The sequence below is a fragment of the Narcine bancroftii genome, chromosome 14 (assembly GCF_036971445.1).
Source record: "Narcine bancroftii isolate sNarBan1 chromosome 14, sNarBan1.hap1, whole genome shotgun sequence".
NCBI lineage: Eukaryota > Metazoa > Chordata > Chondrichthyes > Torpediniformes > Narcinidae > Narcine > Narcine bancroftii.
Genome location: NC_091482.1, coordinates 51,444,136 through 51,466,533, shown reverse-complemented (window position 1 = coordinate 51,466,533; position 22,398 = coordinate 51,444,136). Strand labels below are relative to the sequence as shown.

General features: G+C 41.3%; 1 long non-coding RNA gene across 1 annotated transcript in view; it reads right to left on the bottom strand.

The window, feature by feature from the left end:
- Window positions 1-587: 587 nt before the first annotated feature.
- The window catches only part of LOC138749466 (uncharacterized), a 34,091-nt gene continuing 12,280 nt past the window's right edge, over window positions 588-22,398 (bottom strand). The window contains exons 2-4 of the long non-coding RNA XR_011348670.1: window positions 6,836-6,867; window positions 3,604-3,856; window positions 588-1,975 (exon numbers count right to left, since the gene is read on the bottom strand). This is a non-coding gene — a long non-coding RNA (uncharacterized lncRNA). The remainder of the gene's footprint in view (window positions 1,976-3,603; window positions 3,857-6,835; window positions 6,868-22,398) is intronic.

Here is a 22,398-nt window from a genome sequence, read left to right as displayed (position 1 = left end):
AGAGCTTCTTTCCTAAGGCTGTGACCCAGCTGAACCTTACATCACAGCGCTGAGCAGTGTTGCACCCATATTGTACTGTCAGTACTTTTATATTTGTTTGTTTGCTGGAGCGCTTGCTTTCATTCACAGCCACTTGTAAATAGCACTATTCTTTGTACTTCTCGATGCTAATCGCATTTCATTGGCTTTCTGTCTGTACTTGACACCATGGGAATAAAGTTGAATCTAAATCTAACTAATTGTCAGAAAACCAGATTTTCTGGTTTATGCAACAAACTTCACATCCTCAGTACATCCTGAAGCACCTAGAATCTATAGACTGATTTTGAAAAAATAATGCATTGCATTTGGGGTAGTCAAGTTTGCACAAAGAAGATTTTCAAAATCAAGAGAACTGTGTAGAGCTTGTCGAAAGAATCAAAGACTTGTTGATCCAAACTAAGGCTTTTATTAGCAAAAGACAGGAGCTCTTCACAGGTGGCCGACCAGTCCGGAATGATCCAACCTGGCTAGGGACACAACCCTTTAAGGCCCAGACAGTAGGCGTGGCTTAGCTCTCAGCCAATCGCTGTAAGCACAGTCTAGATACTGTAACTATATACACTATATACATTGGTGATAGATCTGTACTATCACAAACTGGTACTGTTAAATCCAGTGACATCAGAACATGGCCAGTGCTTAACCACAGAAAATTCCGGAGAACTGAAATTGACCCCTATCTAAACATATCAAAGGAAGAAAAAAGCTTAAAACTGGAAATAAAACTGGGACAGCACGGTTTGCGCAGCAGTTGAATATGCCGCTGTTAGTACAAACTCCTTATAGACAATGCAGTACTCGAACCCAGGTCCCGATCGTGGCGGATTCTACGATTACATTACCAGCGATTGGGTCCAGGGTTTGAGTCCCATGCTGTCTGCAAGGATCTTATACTAACAGCAGATTCATCCCGTGTCGAACCACGGTTTGTGCTGGTCCATGGGAGTTGCTGGACCACAGAGTGCCAGATAGGAGAGGCTCAACCTGTAGTTCGTTGAGGAACAAATATTGTCACGGAAACGGTGAAATTGCTGTACTCTTCACTGAATAATAGTATTTTGGGTTGATGGAACCCTTAATTAACCTGGCTGTTGAAAGTTGAAATATTTCAATCACAAACAATCTAATGCACCAGCCACTCTCAACCATTATTTGGCAATGACCCTGTTAGGACTCTGCTCAAAGTTTATGGGCCCCCTTTCCTCCAAAGCAATTAAGTTTTGGTTTCCTCCACACATCTCTCCTACCGACTACTTAAAAAACATTTTTTAAACAAATTAAAAAAAAATGTTATGTGAGCTGAAAACAAGGCATTTATTTAAAATGTGCTGTGGCCCACAGTAGGGCCAAAGGGTCCCTGTTGAAAATAGCTTTTCTGGACAATGATATTCTTTCCTACACTTTGCATTTAATTTGGCTTTTAAATAGCCTTGAGGTTTTTGCAATTCCATTTATTAATAAAGCATAACTTTCCTGATGACAGAACATTGCTATTGATCGTGGGTTACCTTGTCTTTTGATTGCTTGGACTGAGAATTTTACAAGTAATGCACTTATCTAATCACCATTAAGGGACATTAAGACAATTTTAGTTGCCATTATAAAAAAAATGGTAAAAGATCAAATGTACATGTTCTGGAGTCCAAATTGGTGACACCTATTTCGCATTAATTAGCAGTAAACATGATAAATCTTAGAAAGGAAAGGACAAGCTAAGAAGCTAAGAGTTTATTTGGCTGCATTTCACACGGAGTATCCATTTCACTGAAATTCAGATGATCTGTTCCAGTGCAGTCCCATCACAGATTTTAGAAGTCTCTTGATCTTAATCGTGGCATGCAAGCTTAACTGGAGAAAAAAACATTGTGCTTGTTCCATTGTCCATTCACCTCTTCCTCGGTTAATGTAATATTATCGCCACTCCAAACAAGGCCTTTGAAAATATAAGTTATCATATCTTCATTAAGAAGCAGAAGAAATGATTTTCAATATTAAACAGGCAGAATACTATTCATAGTCTGAAAATGAGAGGTTATCCATATAAAAGAGATCAGGAAGAACTTCTTTAGCCAGAGGGTCGTGGATGTGTGGAACTCACTGCGGCATACAGCAGTGGAAGCCAGATCGCTGGGAGTATTTTAAAAAGAATGACAAATATTTCATTAGTGAGGGCATCAAGGGATTATGGGGGAAAGGCCAAAAATGAGAACTAGGGTAGAGTAGCTTAGTGTAGATTTATGGAACAAATTTGATGGGCCTAGTGGCCTGGTTCTGTTCCTTTGTCTGTGATCACAATTAAGTCATTACAAGGTCAGACATCAACAGCATTGCCTATTTTTCAAAGGATTATGAAATGCAGTATACAGAAATATATAGAGTCTGATTTTAAGGGGTATTGGGTATTGAGCAAGCTACAAAGGATTCTAGCAGTAATGAAGACCAACTTGATTAATCCAAACATTCTCACTGACTTGCTTGAACATGTGCAATCCACTTCCGTGGCAGGGGATCTCAGCTGGGAGCTAAAGTCAATAAAAACAAGTCAATCCTGAGTGGGGCTGCAGACATTATGATGCCTAATTCTTCCTTGTGAAGTCCAAAAGAGCTCGTTGAACTAAGAGTCCATTCCAGTTCACTCAGACAATGGGCGGCACATTTAGCGTAACTGTTAAAGCGGTATTGATGCAACACCAGTGGGCGGGACCTGGGTTCGGATCCCATGTTGTCCATTCTTTCCACGTCTGCCTAAGTTTTCCCCAGGGTTCCAGATTCCTCCAACCGTTCAAAACATACCAGGAGTTGTAGGGTCAATTGGATGTAGTTGGGCGGCTTGGGCTTGAGGGCTATTACCGTGCTCTGTCTACATTTAAAATGAAACAAAGTTACTTTCCTGGTTATGTATGTACCCAAGTTCCTTTTGCACCTGATTCAGCTCCTTGGTCCTCGTGCAACAGATAAAGGTATCAATGTTCTCTAATCGTAAGTCTTCAATAAAAGTTGTGGTTTTGATTCCAAGAGCAGCATCTGAACCTAACCTGCTCCCTCAACTTCCTTCTTGAGGCTATCTCCTTGCCTGTGCAGAACGTCAAGTTAAAGTCAGGACACATTGGAGAAATCAACAGGATCAGATGCAAATAATTGCTTTCATTTGAGCCGTCTCTCCTTCTGAATTCTGCCTGATGGTGCCAGTTAAAATTCTGCTCGTGACCCACTACATGGTGTGTATTAAATGAAGATGTATTTTGGTTTGAACATGAGAAGCCTCAATCAGCAAACTCACATTATGTGAAAAAAAACCACTTGCTCCATGGCATATTTGATGTTCTAATGACCTCTTTTAGGATGGGAATTTTCCAATGTGCTGCACGTGTTTAAACGCTAAAGCAGTAACTCAGTTTAAACTCTGATGACTTCTTAAACTAGGACCACTGCATTGTAGTTTTAAGAGATAAAAAAACTTAAAAGTCCAGTCACCGGCTGCACCTTCAAGCAGGCTGAGATCATACCTTGGCTTTTAGCTTGTGCAAAATTACTCCAAGCAGTAAAGGTTAATGCGCTTACCTTATAAATTGGATCGTGCAGTCGGCAGTCTTTGCATGAAGTTCACTGTAGAAGGTACTTGATGAGCTGCCAGCTTCACTATAGTGCGCAATCTTGGCTGTGGTACATACAACCAAACATGTGGCACTATTTAATACCTATCATGTTGTTGATGGCAGCAAAAGCTTATATTTCACACAGTGCACACAGTCCAGCTCCAGCTTTGTTCAATAGAAATTTGGGATTTGCAGGTTCAGATGCAAATTTTAAAACACTACAAAAAAAAGTAATAATTGAATGTTATAGAGGCAACTTTCTTATAATGTTATTCAATTAATCAATGGAGCAAACAAGTTAAAGTGCATGAAGAGGGGGGGCACAGTTAGCCCTACGCCATTACTGTGCCTGTGACAGGGTTCGAATCCCCTGCTGTCGCCGTGTCTTTTCTTCTGGGTGTTCTGGTTTCCTCCCACTGTTCAAAAAATACAAGGGGTGTTTGTCAATTTGGGTGTAATTGGGCGGCACGGGCTCGTGGGCCGATTACCGCGCTGCCTATCTAAATTTAAAGATATTATTAGGGATGCTTGAAGTCTGAATATGGTTTAAGCTTGCTACCTCGTTAAATGTAGCTCAACATTTGTATTCAAATGCTTTGGGAAAACAAAAGCAAATGCACAAACCTATCAGAATCAGAATTTATTGTCATGAACAAGTCATGAAATTCGGTGTCTTGTGGCAGCGTCACAGGGCGAACAATAATATACATAAAAAAATAATTGTGCATGTGATAGCACAGATTCTATCACCAATGTGTATATGTACAGATTGTAGTGTAGGATGACTGGGATTGGCTGAGAACGTAGCCATGTCCACTGGCAGGTCTTAAAGGGTTGCTCCTAGCCAGACCAGGGACCAAGGCTTTTATTAACTAGAAGATTGGAGCATATCACCTGTAGGTCGATCAGTCCAGAATGACCTGGTCTGGCTAGGAGCAATCCTTTAAGACCTGCTACGCTCTCAGCCAATCCCAGTCATCCTACACTACAATCTATACGTACACACATTGGTGGTAGAATCTGTGCTATCAAACTGCACGAAAAGTAAGGCAGAGTCTTTGGTTCATTGATCTTTCAGGAATCTGATGGCAGCAGGGAAAAAGGCATGGCCTGGGTTGGAGGGTTTTTGAGGATAAAGGCTGATTATTTAAGACACCGCTTCATGTAGAAGTCCTCGATGGAGTGAAGTCCAGTGCCCTTGATGTCACAGGCCAAGTTTACAACCCTCTGCAGCTTTTTCTTGTCCTGAAATTTGGCACCTCCAGATGCAGCCAACCAGGATGCTCTCCTATAGAACCTATAGAAGTTTTCGTGAGTCTTTGGTGATGTACCAAATCTCCTTAGACATCTCAAGCAAGAGAAGTAGTGATTTTAATTATTGAAAATGTCCCAATGGTTATAAGAGACACTGACTGACCAAGCGAGAAGATTTGTAATGGCACATAGTAAAATTTATGCAGAATCATGGACGTTTATGAACATCTATACCCCAAATTATGACGATGAAGCCTTTATGAAAGATACCTTTTTAAAAACAGCAGAGGAATGACAAAATATACTGGTAGGAGGAGCCTGGCTTACAACATCTAGAGTACAGAGAAAGATTAAAGAGACTGGGACTTTATTCATTGGAACGTAGCCGGCTGAGAGGGGATTTGATAGAGATATTTAAAATTATGAATGGAATGGATAGACTAGACATGAGTAGACTCTTTCCTCTGAGGGCAGGGGAGGTTGCAACAAGAGGGCGTAAGTTAAGGGTAAGGGGGCTGTGATAGTACAGGTCTATCACCAATGTACATAGTGTATATAGTTACTGTATCTAGACTGTGCTTACAGCGATTGGCTGAGAGCTAAGCCACACCTATTGTCTGGGCCTTAAAGGGTTGTGTCCCTAGCCAGGTCGGATCATTCCGGACTGGTCGGCCACCTGTGAAGAGCTCCGGTCTTTTGCTAATAAAAGCCTTGGTTTGGATCAACAAGTCTTTGGTTCTTTCGACGAGCTCTACAGGGGCAAAACTTTAGGAGAAATGTTAGAGGATGCTTCTCCACTCAGAGAGTGGTGGCAGAATGGAATGATCTTCCAGAGGAGATAGTTGTGACAGGGTCCCTTCTGTCATAAGAAAAGGTAGGATGTGTACATGGATGTGAGGGGGTTGGAGGTTTATGGGTGGAGAGTAGGAGGGGGGGACTAGTGGAGTTGTTCAAGTGAACCGGCGCGGACTCGAAGGGCCGATATGGCCTGTTTCCGGGCTGTAAACTGTTATATGGTTATAGCCGCTGGTGAGCCTCCTTTGTGATTGCATCAATGTAGAGGCTTCTCATTATTGTTTTAACAAGATGAAAATAAACAATGAAAGCTTTTACTGAGCTATATATGAGGCATCACAAAGGTAGATAGAATGTCAGTGTGGCAGCAAAATGAGAAAATGCATCGACTGGAAGATCACTGCAGTCATCTCAGGAACAGAGTATGCGCAGATGAGAAAATAATAGATGAAAACTAGTTCATCGGTTCCTCTGTCAAAAACTTGGTGATGCTGGGTTTTCATAACATTGAGATGACCAGATTAGTAGAGATAATGTTATTTGTGCAGTCCTGCCCATGTCTCGGTTCAATCATTCCTTCTTATTCTTCTGATGTGACTATTTTACTTTGGTTTTAAGAGTTATACATTAGTGTGGTGTTTTAAGCACGTAGGTCCTAAACACAAGGATCACAACCCCAACTATAATCCAAGACTAAATGAAAGTCCCCATTAAAATTGTCAATATTGGCTTTCTCGGAGAAGGGATCATATTCCATTCCAGCCCTGGCTGCTCTAGGATTCACCCCAGTCAAACCCCTTCCTCTCATCTTTCAGTCAAGGCCGCTTCCTCTCAGCGTGAATCACCACCATCACTCCTCCACCTATTGAGATCAACCCATCATTCTGAAGGTTATCATACCTCAAATCACTGGGGACACTATTCTCCATAGAATCGCACAGTCTTAGCATTCTACAACGCAGAAACGGGCCTTTCCGACCAACATGCCCGTGCTGAACAAGCTAGTCCAATATTCCTTCATTCCTCTGAACATTTCATATCCATATCTAAAAACCTTTTGAGCATTGTAATTGTCTACCACCTCCTCTGGCAGCTCATTCCATATACCCATCACCCTCAAGACCTTTTTTAAATCTTACCCTTCTCACCTTTAATCTGTGCATTCCAGCTTTAGATTCACCTAAAAAAAAATGGAGAAATTTAGCAGGTCAAAGAGTGTCGGTAAAGGTTCCATTATTGTCATGTAATACTACATTTAGAATGTTACATACATGAAATTCTTTAATTTTTGTCTAGCGCAAGGCATACAGAGAGTCATCACTTTGCACAGCGCCCCTCACTGAAGCCTACAGCACCTGGTGTTCCTAGGTGCTCTCCCCTCCAACCACTGACCAGACCAGAACCTGCTTAGCTTCAGAGATCAGACAATCTCAGGCTATTAGGCTTTATATACCTTTTATAGCAAAGATAAAGATTCAAAACCAACCTTAATTAAGGGCTCAAGCCCAAGACATTGATTATGTATCTTTATCTTTGCAATATAAAGTACACAGTTTAACCAGCTGAACTCCCCCAACATTATTTTTACTTCATTCAGGGTCTGCAGACTTTCACGTTTTACTTCTTTAGATTCACCTACTCTGGTTAAAAAAAGCTGTGACTATTTACCTATCTATGCCCCTCATGCTTTTATAGACTTCTATAATGTCCCCCTTTAGCCTTCTAAATTCCAGGGAGAAAAATCTCAGAATATCCAGCCTCTCCTTATAATTTAAGCCTTCCTGGATCAGCAAAGTTCTCATGAATATTTTTTTGCACCCTTTCCATAAATTTTTATTATTGTTTCACAAGTACAACAAAATTGAGCGCACATCCTGACAGTGCACATGTACATCAAACAAATAAGATATAAAAACAATAACACAATACAGTATTCAATATCTGGAGGTGTTCAGTTCACGTATGGCTCTCGGACAAAAACTGTTTTTAAGCTGTCTGTGATTTAATGGACCAGAGGGCACCAGGTCTAACAGATGATGACCAAGATGGGAAGGGTCTTTCAGGATGTTGGCTGTTCGACTAGGGGTGCGCGAGCAGAATAAATCCTCCAAAGAGGGCAGTGTGCAGCCGATAATCTTCTGATGACCCTCTGAAGGTCCCTCTTGTCTGTTGCCAAACAGCTGGTCAACCACGTCGGGATGCAGTAGGCCAGCACCCTCTCGATGGAGCAGCGATAGGACACCAGCAATTTCTCCTGCAGTTTGATCTTCCTGAGAATCCTCAGGGCATGGAGTCGTGGTGGTGCCTTAATTACTACTGCTATGGTATTGGTAAAATACCATAGCAAAATGCGTACCCAGAAACCTGAAAACAGTGACCCTTTCCACACAGTTCCCATTGATATATAACAGGTCTGGAACTCATCCTAAAGTCTATTATAAGTTCTTTTGTTTTTAAGGAGTTCAAGACGAGATTGTTCTCTGAACACCATGCTGTCAGTCTTTGCACTCCATCCCTGTAGGCTGTCTCATCTCCTCTTGAAATGAGTCCAACCACAGTCGTATCATTCGCAAACTTGATGATGAAGTTGGTAGAACACATGGAGGCACAAACACGAGCATAGAAGGAATAGAGGATGGGGCTCGATACACACCCTTGTGGGGAGCCAAAACTGAGTATAAGGGTAGAGGAGAGGCGAGTGCCAATTTTAACAGTCTGGGAGACTGTTTGTTAGCAAGTCCTTAATCCAGAGACAAATAGATTGAGAAAAACCTAATTCAGCAAGACTGCCTGGGATGACGGTGGCGGGGGGAGTGGGGGGGGCTGTGTCGGATGAGGGGGAAGGGCCACTTTAGAAAAATTAGCTCAGGGGGTGTGACTGACAAGTAGGCGAAATAAGTGGCCAATATTGTGAAAAGCAGCAGTGGTTGAGGAATAAGAATAAACAGGCTTTGTCTGGATGATGTCACTTATCCAACAGGGCAGTTTTCTTTCATTATTTCGGCCTACAATGTCAGGGGTGTGATTAGAACACACGGAGAGATAATGCTAAGGGGGTCGTCCCTGCTGTTAGCTAAAATGTAAAGCAGCTAAAAGAATGGTTTACAAAATATATTCAGATTGAATATGGTGACCAAAATTATACTTTATGGATTCACATTAAAAATTGTAACTGCCTTTTAAAATGAAAATACTTTTAACAAATATCATCATGTAATAATGGAAAGTGAGCTCAACGTATAGAAAGTAAAAAGCCTTTATTTGCTTGTGTATTTGTAAAGTACATTTTTCCAGACCTATTTAACAATGTCAAAATGCATTAATATTAATGTTTCTTCTATGGTTCTCAATGGTGTCACAAATTAATTCTCCCTTGTATGAAATCATTAATATTGCCTTAAAATGACTATTTATCATCAAAGCCAAATAATCCAATCCAAAAACTGTTGGTAATTTCTTTAAAATGTGATGTCAATTTTGTTAATATAAACTAAATGTCTGTTAGTTGGCATAAACTCAAAAGAAACCCATTAAAGTGGCATTACTGCCCCGTCTCAATATATATTTAATGCCACTCTTAATGTTGACATTTTAATCTCTACAAATGAGAAATACTATTGCTTTTAATCGTCATCTTTGTCTATGTACAATTGTGCATCACTCTAATATATACATGAAGACAAACAAAAAGTTTTATTGCATGGTTAGTGCTGAAGGCAGAATGAATTTCCAATGTTGATTATAATTACATGGGACACATAATTTGCAATGCTCTCAGGATTATTTTCTATGTGTGTCTAATACCAATAAAAAAAATTCATTAAACAATATGCATTTCCTCCTTCTTTTCAACAATTGATTGAAACATAAATTACTTTGGCTAAAATTATTGTTCAAGTCTTCAGTGCATTGTATCTTTATGTAGATTTATGTGCTATTATTTTAGCAAAGACATCCTGGAAAATAAAACATTATATTTGTGCTGAACATCGGCGATGTTGGCAGTCTTATTATAATAATTATTTTAGAGACATCTCAACTAATTTCAAATAATCTGAGGGAAATGCTCCACTGTAAACAGTGAATACATCAACTCTCCTGTTTCCTGTAATTGATTTATATTATGATTGATTAGATTTCCACCCATTTGCTTTTATTTATTCATTTTAAGGACAAGTGAATATCCAGATGGATTGCCCGTTCTGAGTCCCCAGTCATTCGTCCATGAGTTGATTTTCACTGGGAATTAGTCTGGTAGGCTTTGCACTATTTCAGGACCCTCAAAATTAAAGACATCGGAAGAGATGGAAACTGGGCAAGTGAGACCAATTGCACTGTAAGATTTGAAAATGTCTTGTGGATTGAGTCTATCGTGACAAATCTGTCATCAGGAAATGCATGATCATCCAATTATTTAAATGTATCTCAGGATTATTGGTTCTGTGTCCAAATTTAAAAGCCAATTTCAAGTGTAGATTATTGTGTCAAGACATTTTCCTGGTGTCAGTTGTAAATTTGTCTTGCCATAGTTGATTCTGGTAATTATTCTACTCTTAAGATTTATTTAGAGAGTTGCCCTGAACATGCAAAGCAAACAGCCTTCCTATCAATTTTTTTTTAAACTGCAAATGCTGGAAATGTGCAATTAAGCCAGAAAATGCCAGAGACACTCAGCAGGAGAGATGGTAAATGTTGAGAGAAACAGTTAATGATTTAGATCAAAGACCCTTCTGAAGACCATTGAGTCCTCCGTCCTGCTGGGTATTTTCAACATTTTCTGTTAATCATTGTAAAAATTATATTTGTTTCTGAGATCTCCGGAGTTGTTAAAACTTTCATCATAATTTCACCTTCGGCATTGTTCTTTTCTGGTCCATTTACGGGACTTGGAGATCTTCCCTGTATCTTGATGATCAGGACGAGGTACACCATCAGTGCTGCTGTTATAATTTAAATTTACTTCGAGACATACAGCACAGTAACAGGCCCTTCTGGCCCATGAGCCCATCCCCAATTACACCCTATTAACCTACAACCCCTGCTCATTTTTGAAGGGTAGGAGGAAACCGGTGCATCTGGGGGAACCCCACGCAGACACGAGGAGAACGGACAAACTCTTTACAGCTGCAGATTCAAACCTGGGTCACTGGCCCTGTAACAGCGTTGCGCTAACTGTGCTGCCCCAATACTGGAATGTGGGACAATGCAAGCATCATTTCCTCCGTAAACCCATAAAACACCGAGCTCTGCTCGGTCATCATAAGCCCGATGCGCGACACTATTATTGGGGCACACATACTTTCACCTGCTAATTTCTAATCCCAGCAGAATTTTGCCCAGGGTTCCAAAGTTTTATTTTATTTGTTGGTCTCTACCATATAACATTCTATACATAAGCTACTTGGAAATAATCTCTAAGCTGTGCATAAACAACCATAAGGATATGAACAGAAGTCTAACTGGATGACCCAGATTATTGAGCTGCAATGCACCTTGTGTTCATGATTGAGCATTATGTTATTAATTGCAATTTTAAGTTCCATGTGACCAGTATTTTGAATAAACATTCACTGTATTCCATGTTAGAACATCCGTTCTACAATAGATCAGGAGAACGGGCAAAGAGGAAGCAGAAGAAATGTTGGAAAGTATACGGTCATATATTTATTTCAGATTTTGGATTTATTATCATAGAACATATAAGACATCACATACAACCTTTTCCCTGAAGGTGCGGCAGAATGACCACTAATTGGGAGTACAAAAAATAAATTGTGCACAGGGTAAACAGCTAAACAAATAAAAAGACTGTAAACAAATAATTAATGTAAACAAACTGACTGTGCAATACAGACAGAACAAAAGAAAATCAATAAAAGTGCACAAGTAAGAGTCCTTAAATGAGTTCCTGATTGAGTTTGCAGTTGAGGAATCTGATGGTAGAGGGGTAGCAGCTGTTCCTGAACCTGGTCATCTGGGACCTATTTCGCTTTCCAGATGGCAGCAGCGAGAACAGAGCATGGTAGAAGTCGCAGATGGGCTGACTATTATTTAGATGAGAAGAAAATTCAAAATTGGGAGTCCTCATACAGGATACCCAAAAGGTTAGCTTCTAGGTTGAGTCAGTGGTGAAGAAAACAAATGGAATGTTGGCATTCATTTCTAGAGGAATAGCATACAAGAGCAGGGATGTCATGTGGAGGCTTCATAGGGCACTTGGGATGCCTTATTTGAGAAAAGATGTGCTGGCATTGGAGAGGGTTCAGAGAAGATTTACTACCAGGAATGAAAGGATTAGCATATGAGGAACATTTGTCGGCTCTTGGGCTGTACTCATTGGAGTATAGTAGGATAAGGGGGGAACCTCATGGAGGCATTTCAAATGCTGAAAGGCCTGGACAGAGCAGATGTGATAAGGATGTTTCCCATGGTAGGGGAGTCCAGGGCAACAGGACACAATGTCAGAATAAAAGGGCATCAATTTAAAACAGAGATGTGGAAAAATATCTTTAGTCAGGGGGTCGTGGGTCTGTGGACCATGTTGCCATGGACAATTGTGGAAGCGAGTCTGCATTTAAGGCAGACAATGCCAGATGTTTAATTAGTCAGGGCATCAAGGGTTACGGGAAGGAAGCTGGGGAGTGGGGCTGAGTGGGAGGATGGATCAGAATGGCGGAGCAAACTCTATGGGTCAATGGGCCTACTTCTGCTCCTATATCTTGTGATCTTGTGAAGTCATAGAAAAATAATGAACTGTGCACTCTAGTCAATCTGCAGAGCGTGGATTATTACTTTTCCCACAATTATGAATCTTATTTATATATCATACTGGGAACATCTACAAAGCTATCAAACAAAAGCTATAATGAAAACACTAGCTAAGGTCCTGTAATTGCATAAACAAAGCAGGAGCTTGCTGAGAGCTCTGTACAGAAGTGCTGGCTATTTGCAGCATGTATATGAGTCTATTCTGGGCTTGCACACCCGCACATTACAGTGCAGAACTATTGTGGCACATCTGCAAACTTCGCCAGAATGGGGCCTGATGACCTCTTGCAGAATTTTCTGTGTTGATTTTGAATTTTCAGCATCTGCAATTGTTTGGCATCTTAAGGAATAATTTACACAAAGTATGGTCTTCACACCAAGAATCCACACATTTCAAACTGCCTGTAGTCTTTGTGCACAGTTGAAGAGTAGAGCAGCATGGTAAACAGGTCCTTTGGCCCATCTCAGCTATGTTGACCAAGATGGCAATCAGAGAAGTTTGCATTTGCCTGTATTTGGCCAATATCCTTCTAAACCCTTCCTATCCATCTATCTGTCCAAATATATTTTCAATATCATAATTATATCTGCTTCTACAGTTTCCCCTGACAGGGAATCTGATAAAAAAATCTTGCCCCTCGGGGTCCCCCTTAAATCTCTCCCCTCTCACCTTAAGCCCTGGAGTCATCTACCCTGAGAAAAAAAGACTGAGCATTCACTCACATTATTTTATATAAATCTCTGTCAGGTCATTCCTCACCATTCTATGCACCAGGCAATAAAGACCAAACCTATCCATAGCTCAAGTCCTCTAGTTCTTGCGATATTGTAGTGAAGGCCTTCTGCACCAATTCCATTTTAATGACATCCTCCCAAAATCCACATGGTATTCCAAGGGTAGACTCACTGACGACTCATGCAATGATGCCCCAACGTTGGTGCTCAGTTCCCAGCTCAGTGAAGGCAAACGCGCCAAACCCCTTTTCCACCACGTGGTCCGCCTGAGTCGATGCAATGCAAACTGTAGCATTTAGTTTAGGTTTGAGGATTATAAAAATAGATTTTTGTAATCCCTTATTAATTTCATCTTTTTAGAAGTTTTTATGCAAAGAAGATAATTGTCAGGCTATTTGAAAACGATAATACAATGTGGTTTGGGTGCTTTCCTCTTTATGAAATGATGTGGAGATTTTAAGATACCTCACTTTGATGAGTTAAATAATTCCTATTAATGATTAAATAAATCTAGCCAGAAGACTGTATAGATTTTAACATTGTGGTATTATCCTGTCTCCACATATTTTACTGTACGCACTGACAATGGGATCATCTTTTATTTGTTTGCTTTTCTTCGTTCTTTCTCTGTTTGATAGGAGGGGAAGGGCTGAAGGGAGGGGTTTTCTTGATGCTTTGAATTTGGTATGATTGTTGATTGTTAAATATATTTAAAATGGTAAATCAATTATTACCAAAAACTAAAAATAAATAATTCCTGTTCCAGTCTATTTTATTTCTGCTGTTCCTTGGCTTTACCACAAAAATCAAATATGTTTATTTTGACTTCCGATGTTGAGTTGCCCTGATATTGCAAATGTTTTGATTTCAATCTTTTGGTCAAAATTTTGTTTTCCTATTTCTTTACATTAGTTGTGCGACAGAACTATTCCGTGACAGGCTACATTTCAATTTTTGGGCAGTATTTGTCTCCCTCTGCAGGCAGATCAACCGTCTGAGGCACAAATGGTTTTGCAGAGGTGAAAAAAGGTTTTGCATTATTTTCTTTAAATGAAATTAGCTATTCCATTCCAAACTTAATTTCATTCTCACCAGAAGTTCTTTTTAATTTCTTTCTTTCTTTCTTTTTCAATCCTTTTATTAAGCTTCAGATGAATAAACATAAGAATGGTACAAAGAGATGGGGATTGCTTTAGCTACAGTAAAAATACAAACACAGACATTGAGCGACATGTGGAAACTGAGCATCCCTGTCTCCTAAAGGCCAAACATGAAAAGGAATCAAATTTTTTTCCAAATATATCCCATAAACTAAGAAACAAAGCAGAAAAAAAAATAAACGAAAGCTGGGCTACCATGGTTCAACGGATAAACAATTATTTTGTGGTTAATTCTGCTCCTCTACGCTCACACAAAAAAAAAGTTTAAAAGTATTCGGAAAGGATCAAAGTACAACATATGAAAATGTTCAATAAATGGCCTCCATTTTTCTTCAAATTTAATCGAAGGGTCAACAGTACCATTTCTAATTTTTTTTTTCTAAATTTAAACATGCTATAGCTTGGGAAAACCATTGAAATGCAGTAGGTGGTTTAGGGTCTTTCCATTTGTGTAGAATGGATCTCCAAGCTATTAAAGTAACAAATGCAATCGCACAACAAACCGAAGCAGATCAGTGGCCAGAGTCCAAAACTGCTTGTCCAAAAAGTGCAGTCACAGGATGAGGTTGTAGGTCAACGAGCTCATTTTTTTCACAAGCCTCATTGATCATGCTTTTTGCGGCAAACCTCTCCAGGATGTCCATTGGCTTGCATGACTTGAGTACCCAGAATCGTCCACGATTCTATCAATGACGTGAATTAACATTACAAGTACATACTTTGGCCAGGATCAACTTTAATGACAATCACATTGACTGGAAGTCTGCATTTGCATCCAAATCCTTTCACTTCTCTCCAACATCATTCATGTGCCAGCTTGGTTATCATTGATGCTTGCCACTCCACCTTGTGGATGAGCAATGGTTTCATACAAAAGGTCTGTGAGACATCATCACATTCGCATATTAGGTTGTCATTCAAACCAGTCTTGAAGAGAGTGACATTAAAGCGTTTGGTCTTAGAGAGAACTCAGGAGGGGTGGACATGCCACCAGGAAGGAGGTGCAGGTGCCAAAGCACTTGTACCACCAGGTTCAGCAATAGTTGCTACCCCTCAAAAATCAGATTCCTAAACAATGGACTCATTCAGAGACCTATTTAAGGACTCATATTTTGCTAATTGCGAATGAAAACAATGAAGGACACACGGCAGCTGTGGCTGGGCCTAAATGATGTAACCTGTTACAAAACCAAATCCGGTGCAATAGGAGACAGCAAAGCTTCACTCCAAGAGGAACTCAATGCCTTCTACACCCATTTTGACCACCTGAATGAGGAAAAGCCACTGCACACCCCCATGTCCCCTGATTATCCTCTACTGTCAGTATCCAAGGTTGATGAGCCGGTTGCCTTCAGGAGGAGTCAATCTAAGGAAAGCACCGGATTACCTGGCCAAGTACTGGTGTGGGGGCACCAATACCCCTGAGCGGAAAGCCCTGCAAAAAGTAACGGACAACAGCCCAATACATCACAGGCAAAACTCTCCCCACCATGGATAAAATATACATGGAACTCTGCCGATAGAGAGGAGGAGCAATCATCAAAGATCCTCACCACCCAGGACACATTCTGTTCTCGCTGCTACCATCAGAAAAGAGGTCTAGGTGCCACGTGACTGGTACCACCAGGTTCAGGAACAACTGCTACCCCTCCATCATCAGACTCCTAAACAACAGACTCAATCAGACTCATTTAAGGACTGAACAGCATTTTTTTTTTCAGTATTTGCAGTCAGTCTGTACATCTTTTCTTTGTTTACATTTCTCACTTTTGTAGATGGATATTTTTCTTGAGTGTAGTTTACGGTTATTGCTAAGTATAAATTCTGTCTGTCCTAGAAAAAAGAATCTCAGGGTTGTATGTGATGTCATGCTTGTTCTCTGACAATAAATTTGAACTTTGAATGATATCTATAGATCTATATTTCCACAGACAGTTTATTTACAGTGTTTTCTTTCTTTGAGAATGTTTTTGAGTATTTAGAAATTCTGCCTGGCCCACAGAAAATTAACCTTAGGGTGGTTTCTTGTAGATACCCTGACAAAAAAAATTTGAACTTTGAACTTGAATTCAAAGCTTCACTCCAAGAGGAACTCAATGCCTTCTACACCCAATTTGACCACCTGAGTGGTCTTCTACTTAGGTTTGCAAGTTTTGGTGAGTTTGTCCTCAATTGGATTTCTTATTTAAAGCTTGAAGTGAGAAACAGCCTAATCCCACTTTGGGGAACTAAGAACAAAGGTTTTCATGTGGAGTACCCTGTTAGCAGTTCCAAGAGCAAAGTATCTGAATCAAACTGTTCCCAATATCTATCGGCTAACGACCAATCATTACCTTTATTTCCTTATATAAAAGAAGACCCACTCATTGAACATACACTGTATTAACTTGTTCCTTTATATATCGCCTCATATTTGTCATGACCACATATGTTTTTAAAAGAAAATCCATTGAATATAATCTTTGTTCTGACTTAACCAGATATCACCAGTTCCAGGTCCAGGTTCAGAAGGATCAAGTCTGTGTTCTTCTCCAAATCTTTCAGAAATATTGCTTACAACAATATAACAATGTCTATAGCTACTCTCTTGTATTTGAGCCTCATTCATGATCATTTTCTGGCTTCTGATTTCCGAATCAACTTGAGAACTTTGCCACTAATCCTTGAAATCTCTCCATGATTAAGAGTTTTACGAATGAGTTGAAGTTTGGTGTCTGAAGTCCAGGTAGGATACAATTAATGGATTACATATATCCACTGGCTATATTTCCTCTTCAATAATTATGAATGGAAAAAAAGAAAACAAAAATGGGAGTGAGAGGTTTCAGGCGGGTGTCAGAAATTGACCTGTCCTGATTGGCCCTACTCACTTCCCAAAAAAAAATGATTATGAATGGAGTTAGATTGCATTATTGCTAACATTATTCTCAAACTATTAAATGTACAAATAATGAATTAAGCAATTTCTTCAAAGATAGTCTGAGAATACTAACTTGCTACCATAATTTCAGTAGATGTTCATCAGAAATCCCAGATAAAAAAGCATAAAAGATTAAAAATAGCAACATGGATCTTTGCCGTGATTTTTGACAGAACTTCTATCACTAATGTGAAATTGAGAGGGCCCAGTTACTATTGTACTCTTGCATCAGAACTTATTATCATGGACATGTTATAAAATGTGCTGTTTTTTTTAAATCACATATTCATGTATAAATATCTTGTCACAGTTTGTGCAGTTACATAAATTGCTTGAGGTGAGAAGGCTAAGTCTATTCCTACAACTGAGGTAAGATGCTGTGAATTTTGTAATCCAGAAAATCAGACTCCTTAAGTTCTTATTATTGTAACACTATTACACGTAGGATTTCACCAGATCACTAAATGGCTTTAATTAAGAATCATCACTGAACTTGGTTCTAAATGACTGCATGACTGTAAACAAGATTACAATTTAAACAGATGGGTCTTGTCCAATCAAGATTCAAGATTATTTTATTGTCATGTAATAAAACAGAAAAATAATCTTCCAAAAGAGATAGTTGGGGCAGGGTCCCTTCTGTCATTTAAGAGAAGGTTGGTTGTGTACATGGATGTGAGGGGTTGGAGGGTTATGGGTGGAGAGCAGGAGGGGGAAGCTAGTGGAGTTGTTCAAGTGAACCGGCGTGGACTTGAAGGGCCGACATGGCCAGTTATATGGTTATATGACATTACACAAAATTTCCTTTAGTCTACTGTAAGGCAAACAAAGATTTCCCATCAGTAGAAATTGCCTGGCATCCCTTACAGTCAGAGAAAGAGAAATAAAGAAAGTCCACCCCCCCACCCCCTCCCCGGAGTCTCCAAGTGCCCATAAATTCACCTCCAGCACTCCTGCAGGCCACACAGACTTTAGTCCTAACCATCGGCAACCTGAGCTCCAGATCCAATCAAAGTTTATCGAAATTCTCACCCACCATGGATTGGACCACCATTGCTGGGATGAGAATTACTTCACAATGAAAGAAATATGATGCAAATCACCACTTCCAAGGGAAGTGATGTGCGATAGTGCCACCGACATGTGTTGGCCTGATCATAGCAGGTTTTTGATCTTGGTCAAAAAGTTGAGGACAAAATACAGGCAATTCTGCTGAGCAGCTTACCAGCATTTCAGAGATGTTCAACTGAAGCCATCTTATGTCTTGTGTGGATTCAACTGCACTACTTCCCAGCCCTGACAGAGATTAACCTTCCTCCAATATTAATTGACCGATATGGTATTGCTTATTCTCAGCCTTGGTGCACATTGGCTGTTTATTATGTGATGATATTGAATGTCCTTTAAAAAAATGGCCACTATTGCTAGTAGACTTTGAGATCTCCTTAGACTTTGAAAGGCACTGTAAAAAAAAGAGCCCATTTGAACCTGGCAGTTGGAGGTGAAAGATTAAAGTTCAGAGTTGGAGGATTAAAATATGGGGATATGACAGCTGAAGGTGCCCAGTGGGGTGAAAGGAGAAATAAATGCTTTAAGACATCAGGGGGAATTTAAAAAAAAATTATAAAGACAGGAAAGGGGAGTTATAGATAGACATAAAGGTGAGGAATTTAAATCTGAAACAATAAGGGGCGGACAGGGCAGCACTGCTGGCACAGCGGTTAGTGCAACGCCTTTACGATACCTGTGATTGGGGTGGGCTTCAAATCCCACGCTGTCTGTAAGGAGTTTGTATGCTCTCCCCATGTCTTGAGTGGGTTTCCTCCGGGGCTTGGGTTTCCTCCCACCGTTTGGAATGTACCGGGGGGGTTGTAGGTTAATTGGGTGGCATGGACTCGCGGGTCAAAATGGCCTGTTTAAATTTAGACCATGTTCATCAACAAAAGCAAGATAATAATAAAATACAGAATAGTTGTGGGTGATGCCTGTGGAGACTTTTCAAGAATAGTGAATGTGCCACAAAGCAATAACAAGTTACAACTCATATGTATACAACACACAAAATGCTGGAGGAACTCAGCAGGTCAGACTGCAATCCGTGGAAGGCAATAGAAAGTCAATGTTTCAAGCCCTAGGAGAAGCAAGAATTGGGCAGATGCCTTAATAAAGGGTGGGGGTGGAGCACAGGTTGGCAGGTGATAGGTGGGGGGGGGGGGGTGGAAAAGAGTTAAGGATGTGATAGGAGGAAGAGGGCTGAAGATTCACTCTGATAGGAGGAAGGAAGGGGTTTGGGGAATTGGAGAAAGGAATGTGTGGGAGTGAAGGGAAGGGTAAGAGGGTGGGGAGAGGAAAGAGGGAATTTAGCCCGAAAGTTCTCTTAAAAATATGAGAGCAACGAGGGTGAGAGTAACACGGCTCAAGGACAATGGAGGGAATTTATGCCTGATGCCAGAGGAAGTGGATGAGGATCTAAATGAGTATTCTGCATTGGTATTCACTAAAGAGAAAGACAAAGAGAAAACTGTGATCAGCGTTGAGTCTGCTAACATTCTAGGGTAAGTTGATATCAAGATATAGGAAGTGTTGTGTCTCTAGATTAAGAGAGATATGTGCCATCTATCCCATGTTATTGAGAGAGGCAAAAGATGGGAGGTCATGTTGCTGCTGTTGGTTAGACCACATTTGGGTTATTACTTTCAGTCTGGTTGCTGCATGACATGGAGGACGTGGAGGCTTTGGGGAGGTGGTTAACCAGCATGTTGCCTGGATTGGAGAGTATGATCTACAAGGAAAGGTGGGACAAACTTGGACTGTTTTCTCAGGAGCGTTGGAAGCTGAGGGGAGACCTGATAGAATTTTACAAAATTACGAGAGATAGGGGAGATAGTTGGAGTCTTTTGCCCAGGATAGAAAGGTAAAATATTTAAGGGCGTAGCTTTAAGGTGAAAGTGGGAAACCTTTAAGGAAATGTGAAGGAAAGATTTAATTTTACACACAGAATGAGGTGCTTGGATCGCGCTGCTGGGGAGGAGCGGGGGGTGGGGAGACATCACAGATGTTTAAAAGGTATTTAGACAAGCATGTGGACTTGGGGATTGGCGACTTCAGGGGTTTCTACGAGGCTCTAAAGGCTGTGTACGGCCCCTCACCCCAAGTCCAAAGCCCGCTGCGCAGCTCAGACGGCAAAGTCCTCCTCAGCGACAAGATCTCCATCCTCAACCGATGGTCAGAACACTTCCAATCTCTTTTCAGTGCCAACCGCTCAGTCCAAGATTCCGCCCTGCTCCAGCTCCCTCAACAGCCCCTAAGGCTAGAGCTGGATGAGGTTCCCACCCTGGATGAGACATATAAGGCAATCGAACAACTGAAAAGTGGCAAAGCAGCAGGTATGGATGGAATCCCCCCAGAAGTCTGGAAGGCTGGCGGCAAAACTCTGCATGCCAAACTGCATGAGTTTTTCAAGCTTTGTTGGGACCAAGGTAAACTGCCTCAGGATCTTCGTGATGCCACCATCATCACCCTGTACAAAAACAAAGGCGAGAAATCAGACTGCTCAAGCTACAGGGGAATCACGTTGCTCTCCATTGCAGGCAAAATCTTCGCTAGGATTCTACTAAATAGAATAATACCTAGTGTCGCCGAGAATATTCTCCCAGAATCACAATGCGGCTTTCGCGCAAACAGAGGAACTACTGACATGGTCTTTGCCCTCAGACAGCTCCAAGAAAAATGCAGAGAACAAAACAAAGGACTCTACATCACCTTTGTTGACCTCACCAAAGCCTTCGACACCGTGAGCAGGAAAGGGCTTTGGCAAATACTAGAGCGCATCGGATGTCCCCCAAAGTTCCTCAACATGATTATCCAACTGCACGAAAACCAACAAGGTCGGGTCAGATACAGCAACGAGCTCTCTGAACCCTTCTCCATTAACAATGGCGTGAAGCAAGGCTGTGTTCTGGCACCAACCCTCTTTTCAATCTTCTTCAGCATGATGCTGAACCAAGCCATGAAAGACCCCAACAATGAAGACGCTGTTTACATCCGGTACCGCACGGATGGCAGTCTCTTCAATCTGAGGCGCCTGCAAGCTCACACCAAGACACAAGAGAAACTTGTCCGTGAACTACTCTTTGCAGACGATGCCGCTTTAGTTGCCCATTCAGAGCCAGCTCTTCAGCGCTTGACGTCCTGCTTTGCGGAAACTGCCAAAATGTTTGGCCTGGAAGTCAGCCTGAAGAAAACTGAGGTCCTCCATCAGCCAGCTCCCCACCATGATTACCAGCCCCCCCACATCTCCATCGGGCACACAAAACTCAAAACGGTCAACCAGTTTACCTATCTCGGCTGCACCATTTCATCAGATGCAAGGATCGACAATGAGATAGACAACAGACTCGCCAAGGCAAATAGCGCCTTTGGAAGACTACACAAAAGAGTCTGGAAAAACAACCAACTGAAAAACCTCACAAAGATAAGCGTATACAGAGCCGTTGTCATACCCACACTCCTGTTCGGCTCCGAATCATGGGTCCTCTACCGGCACCACCTACGGCTCCTAGAACGCTTCCACCAGCGTTGTCTCCGCTCCATCCTCAACATACATTGGAGCGCTTACATCCCTAACGTCGAAGTACTCGAGATGGCAGAGGTCGACAGCATCGAGTCCACGCTGCTGAAGATCCAGCTGCGCTGGATGGGTCACGTCTCCAGAATGGAGGACCATCGCCTTCCCAAGATCGTGTTATATGGCGAGCTCTCCACTGGCCACCGTGACAGAGGTGCACCAAAGAAAAGGTACAAGGACTGCCTAAAGAAATCTCTTGGTGCCTGCCACATTGACCACCGCCAGTGGGCTGATATCGCCTCAAACCGTGCATCTTGGCGCCTCACAGTTTGGCGGGCAGCAACCTCCTTTGAAGAAGACCGCAGAGCCTACCTCACTGACAAAAGGCAGAGGAGGAAAAACCCAACACCCAACCCCAACCCACCAATTTTCCCCTGCAACCGCTGCAATCGTGTCTGCCTGTCCCGCATCGGACTTGTCAGCCACAAACGAGCCTGCAGCTGACGTGGACTTTTTACCCCCTCCATAAATCTTCGTCCGCGAAGCCAAGCCAAAGAAGAA